Below are 6,963 nucleotides of genomic sequence, written 5' to 3' on the forward strand. Positions count from 1 at the left end.
ACCCCTAACCTGGGTAAGATTCTGACAAGTTCCTCTAGCTTACCTCGCATGCGTCACACAACCATCACGACACGACGTGCACGACATGTACATGTCGGGTATGTATTATTGCTTAGATTGCCGTTTTCTTAAGAAAATATCGTATGAATCCTGCTGCTACAAATGTGCCAATCTCTATACTAGTAGAAACAACACTTCCTTACCTGTGGTAGGAATATATAGTCAACACGTTGTTATATTTAGCCTGTAGACCTGGAAAACAACAATCTAAGAAATACTACACGCCCTTATGCATGTGTCGGGGCATGAATAAATGGCATCATCGTATTTTCAGCCAGTACATTTCGAAATTCTCTCTTCTGAACTAGTAGCTACCCACATTATGATCAGGCTTTACATAGTTAGTTATGTTTACAAAACAAACAAACAAACAATGAATAAACAAAAATGAATACTGACAACCATCAACAACAGAGTAATTAAAAATCATCAATGTTTCTATACAATAAGAATTACTGTACATATGTTTTCCAATATGCGAAATGGTCATAATTGACTGTACATACAATTGAGGGGTGTGTATAATGTGACCTTTGACCCCGAATTTGTTTTATGACATCATCAAGTTTCGTCTATCTCAGAAAGCAACAGTTCTAAAATTCTTCTGGAATTCAAACTAGGTGGAACATTTCGGTACATATGTCCAGACCTATGCATACCATGGCAGTGTACAGATCTGGTCATGTTGGGTCATGTCAAGAAAGTGCGACCTATAGCTTAATTTGTCAGGTTAGGTCACCAAAGGTCAGGTTTCTTCTTGTTATATTTTGCCCATGTACGGTCAATAATTATAGCTTTGTTTTTATTCACAATACTTTTTTTAAACATGACAGTCACAAACCATTAGCGGTCCAAGTGCAACAAACCCGCGGGCTTGCCTGGCGAAAACGGGTGTCATAAAAGTTGTTTGCATCTCTAAAGCTGTTTGTAGCGTTACTTATAATAGCCTAATAAATTGATAACAACTGATATAAGACGGAGATAAGGTTTGCCTCAATTGACTCACTCCTTAGAAATGATCTTACGCTGTGAACTACACTTTTACAGCTGTTTACTTGTGTTATGTAAGAGCCCATCATCACATGTGTAAATATTGCTACTCTTTGATAACAAGTCCACTTGCTTGGCTAATGGCTTGTCCCAGTAATGATTCTTTTTTATATTTTATTTTGTGTGACTCAACATTGTTCGTTTTACTTTTTATTTCTTACGGGGTTTGCAAAGATAAACAAAGATACATACTATCGTTAGACGTTTTTTGTTTGACCTTTTACGTTTATGTTTTGTATATTTCCAAGCTCTCAAATTAAATCTCATAAATTCTGTGTCGCGCCTTTCACGCCTTTCGCATGGCCTAAAGGAAACCCCCTCGGGTCGCCCTCTAGTGGTGAACTTAGCAACCGTGCCAACTCCTGTGGCCTGCCCTACGTCCTCGAGAGGTCAGGTCGTCATGGAGGATTATATCAACACTCTTTGACTTATGCTAGGTCAGGTAGCGTCGGGTCACTTGAGGCAGGGTTGGTCGAAATAAAAATTTGACAATATACATGAACTATAGCATAGGATACCCACGGACACTTGTTTCCAGAGATATCTTTCAGGATGTTTCTATCAAAACTACAAATTAGAGAGTGTCCAGATTTTACTTCGGGGGGGGGGAGGATTTTATGGGGGGGGGCATCAATTTTTCCCAGGAAAAGTTAGGAGGGGGGCTAAACATGAAAAAAAACATGAGTATTTAATGCAACATAAATCGATCTGCAATTCTACCACTTCTCAAAGTAACTTGTCCGTGAGGATGTGCAAGACTTGTTTCATCACTATCAGTGTTATCATCAGTACAAGCTCTCAGTATCACAGTTGTCTCCATCACTGCCTAGAACACGCATTACAGAAGTGTCACTTTCAGTCTCAGTCACTATCTGTTTCACTCATACCCATCTGTGCATGATATTAGTTTTAATTTCATTTGCAGTAATTTTTCTAGATCTAAGTTCTGGTGTTCCTATTATTTGAGTGGATATTATGTCTAATTTTTCTCTTTTTAATTTCCTCTCTGTTTTAGTAATTTATGCTCATCAATATATTTATCTAACTCTTTCACTTTCAGTTTTTCAAGAGTTCCACCCAAGAACAACTTCAACCAGTCATAGTCATTATATTTCTTGTTTTCTCTTTTTTCTGTTGCTCTTCCCAATGTTTTGATCTGATATTTTTGCCAAGTGAAATCCCCTAATACTGGAAATAGAAGTAAAACTTGTCTATCAGTCAAAGTATAACAACAAGCACAAATGCTGATAGTTAAATTATTTCAGTTTTTGACTATTCTTTCCAACAATAAAAATGTACATATTTACACTTGCATTGTTGACAAGCTGAGCAACACAAACCGGCATTGGAACTAAAGTTGTATTCGATACATATCTAAAAAGTAGAACAGTTGTGAAGTATTTAAAGTATACCCGCATTGCCCAATGGAAATATGTTGTTCTTGTCATTGTGCATGAAATGGTTACACATGCATCTTCTTTTTCAGTATAATGATTTACCCTGTAAAAGTTTATGCACAAAAACTTTATAAGTTATTATGAGTATTTTTTTTAGCACAACTGAACAAAGGTTCAGAGGTTCAAGGGCTATAGGCATGGTACTGAAGCAATGTGTGTGTGTGTGTGTGTGTGTGTGTGTGTGTGTGTGTGTGTGTGTGTGTGTGTGTGTGTATGTATGTATGTATGTATGCATGTATGTATGTATGTATGTATGTATGTATGTATGTACGTACGTACGCAGTCGTTTACTTGTACGTTTGCAAAATTGTTCACTTTTATTTACCTTTAACATTGAATGATGGAGGCAGTCAGGCTACGACTGTGTGTGTGTGTGTGTGTGTGTGTGTGTGTGTGTGTGTGTGTGTGTGTGTGTGTGTGTGTGACTGCCAAAATATATCTGTATAAGTTAAAGTGTAGGTATTAAAGCCATACAGTTGTATAATAATGTATTGAGAACAAAATTTGGGTATTGAAGACAATTTTCAAGTACTCTATGGCTTTCGATAATGTGTATGGTTTGAAATTTTATGCCACTAAATGGCCTCCAGTCAGGGTCGTAGCCTGACCAAATTGCCAAGGGGGCAGAACTTTGTCTTGGGTAATCTTGCATTTAAAATTTAGAAAAGTGCTAATTTACATACATTTGCGTGCAATTTACATAATATATATTTTAGCATACGCAATTAAATATATATCATATGTAAGGTCAGAAAAAATAAAAAAAATGCTGGTCAACGGGTAACCTAACCCATCACAATAGGTAAGTAGGTCGATTTCATTTATTGTCAATGCTTGACAAGGATAAAACAAACCATATATAATGATAGCAAAATATTTCAGGTCAAGTTTAGATAGAACTTATTCAGTCATCTTGATACTATCTCATGCAATTTGTCTGTATAGCTACAGTTAGGAAATGTACACAATTTACGGTTAAACAAATGGTGTAGTTCCTCTCACCCTCTCTTCTCAAACAATGTTGAGGCCCGCCAATTGAAACTCAAGCATTATTTTAGCCACCACTTCTCAGGCTTCTGTCACCTACACTACAGTGGAGATATAAAATCATATGGTACAATGATGCATTGGAAGGAGACAACTCCAAAGGTGAAAAAAATTGAAAATATGACAGTGTAGGGGGCCATTTAGAAGCATAAAATATCAAACCATAGCATAGCATAGCATAGACATAATAAAATACCAGAATTGAAACAATTATGCTATGCATTACATATTATTTGGAAGTGTATTTTGTTGTGGCAAACTTGAAGCTGAAAGATATTATGCGGATGTGCAAATGGTAAATTACTTCTCCTAAAGTTTAATTTGGTTAAAAAAAAAAGAATAAAGAGCAAAACATTTGAAGACTTTCAGACTTTTGATGGCGCAATGGTCGTAAACTTTTGTTCAATTCTTTTTAGTGCACATTGGATATTTAATCTCAATTCATGCTTGTATGCAACATCAGAGCCAAGTAAACCACTGTATAAGATATTATATTATTTGGAATAGACTCAAATGTATATTGTTACATGTACTATTCAGAAAATATAAAGAAATATCCTTAATTTTGAAAAAAATGAGAAGCCCGCATGAGGATATATTGCCCATCACCAGAAAAAAATATATGGGTAGGTTGAACTGCTTTTTCATTTTTTCTGGCCTAATGTCGTATCTTTCGAAGTAGTTGCCGAAAAGATGTCACATTCAAAGTAAAAAATGGATGCTGCTTTCTCAAATAAGTAACACAACAAAATAATCATTTTCTTTACCCAACTCCCAAAACTGTTATGACCTCGTGAACTCAGTGGATTCTCCTTGTCATTATCATTATAATGGCAATTGAAGTTTGGATTTTGATGTCGAAGGTACAGCTATGTTTACAAATTCAAGGCCATTCTTTCCATTAGCAAATTGTCGCTTCAAAATGAATTGCGGAATAACGCTAGTGTCAGTGTACAATGAGATAATTATATCAAACAACATTTTAACCAAAGACAACGTCGAACACAATTATTGAAAGTAATATCTTCAAATAGTGGATCTTAAACTGCGTACCTAGTTTGATATTTTTTTCAGGGCCACCAAATATTCCAGAGATCTGCCGTTTTATCAGTATGAAATGTTTTAATATAAGGAACAATATGTAAATGAGATCGAGCGCATCTTCGGAGTCACTGCGTGCAGCATAGTAGGCGACCTCACGTTGAACGACTTTTTCCGTCCTTTTTTTGAGTTTCACTCGCTAATTGCGACTTGCTATTCTACAAATGAAGGAGACTTTCAAGACTGCTGTTACTCGCGGAAAATGCACAGTGCGTGTGCGCACTTCTTTTGTACTTTCCCGCACAAAGAATTTTTAATTTTCTGCAAAAAGTTACAATTTTTAACTGGACACATTTTTATTCAAAGTTAAGCCAGGGTACAATAGCGATATAAGATACATATTAGCCAGGAGTCAGCAGTGTAAAGTCACTTTAGTGAACTATCCATTTAAATCGCGCATGCTAGGAATCGTCACGTAAATAACGATTTTAATAACATCGCTATGCATTCAAAAAGTAGCTTTTTTTTCTTTCTTTTTCCCCCAAAATCTCAGGGGGGCAGCTGCCCCCCTTGCCCCCCCCCCGCAGGCTACGGTACATGTGTTTATTTTTAAAAAGTTTTTACCGTGTGGGAGGGGGACACCCCTCCCACGTATTCTCCGAGCCCAACATGCTCTCAGGGGGTGCTTTTTTTGCCCAAAATCAAGATCGAAAGAGAAAACCCTGCTTGAGAAGTATTTCCACTGAAATACAGATTACAGCTCCGACAATGTGAGACTTTTTTCAAAGCTCACATCTATTTGTAAAGAAATATCTCATTGTTATGTATGGATGCTAAAGTTGATTTCCATTGTTACAGTACCATACTGTACATCTCTGAAGTGATCGGGAGTTACTGTATAATTGCATAATATTAAAATAAGTGTGTGTGTGTGTGTGTGGGGGGGGCTCTACGAAAATTTCTGGGTACAGTTGGGGGGGTTGAGATTTTTTGAGAGCGCGAAGGGAGGGGGGGGGGGGGTCTGCGAAAAATGTTTTGACCAAAATATTTTCTCCCCAGGGCTCCCCCAGCCACAAATTCTGACCCCTGCCTTAGATATTAAGAAAGGCCACATTTTGGAGTACAGTTATTGCACTTTTCATAAATGTATATTATTAAAAATATATATGATCTGTATGTATTTTCCATTGATTATCTTTCCGAGGGAGGGTATGTCGGAAGGATACTCAATGGGGTGATATAATATTGTCATTTTATTTTTAGGCAGCATGTTTTATAAATTGTACGCAAGCAACATATAACATTAATCGGAGAAAAAATTATGGAACCTACACAAATAAACAAATTTTCGATTTTAAGGGTCGGGGGAGCTAACCAAGGAGTCGCCTGTACATAGAACATGATCCCCCCAAAAAATAAAATTTTGCGTTGTCATAAGAACAAAGTACGATTGTACTGAATGGCAATAGTTATCTATGGAAAATAATACATAAACAAACAACAAACAAACAAACACTCTGACTGGGTCTTTATATGTCGAAAGTTTAGACAAATAAAAACCCACTTTTGCATTATATATTGCTAATGCTCGGAGAGTAATTAATACTGTGTGGAGAAATCTGAGTGTTGAGAAAAAAAAACAGTTTGAAGAACGCACAAATCACGATTGTGTAGCTAATTGTTACTAGGCCTACTAGCTCGTCCCCCCAACTCGTCCACGGTAAGCTGATGTTCGGCCACGGTAACACGGTCGTTTCATCTCATACATCTTTGAAGGATCATTTGTCATCACGTTACTCCGTACCCCGGCTCCGTACGTTCTGGCGGATCGGGAGGATCGGTTCAAACATTTTTTTTATAATCTGGCACTTTGACATTTTTTGTCTTTTGGGGTCGGAAATGGATAAAATTATGATTTTCTGACATGTTGGAAAATGTTAGTATTTGACATGGGAAAAGACAAGATTTTTACACATAAAATGAATCATGGATGAACGAAAATAAAGAAGAGGTTGCCCCCTCAACATCAAAATGGTTTATCCCAAATACTATTTACCTGAATGAGTCAACGAGAACAAATACCATATGATGTACGGTAACACTTGGATTGCTATTCTAACAAGTATTGTGTACTGTTTTAGATTCCAAATACATATCGTTTGAGGATGGATGCAATTCATCCCGTGGGAAACTAACAGTTTGATATTTTTCAGTTGAATTCGATCTATGCAACCTTCTTACAAATAGTTTCGCCCATTCTTGAATACGAATAGCTATGTAAATAGCAAACGTTGTTGAAAGAAAGTGA

Source organism: Glandiceps talaboti, chromosome 8 (genome assembly GCF_964340395.1).
Source record: "Glandiceps talaboti chromosome 8, keGlaTala1.1, whole genome shotgun sequence".
In the NCBI taxonomy this organism is placed as follows: domain Eukaryota; kingdom Metazoa; phylum Hemichordata; class Enteropneusta; family Spengelidae; genus Glandiceps; species Glandiceps talaboti.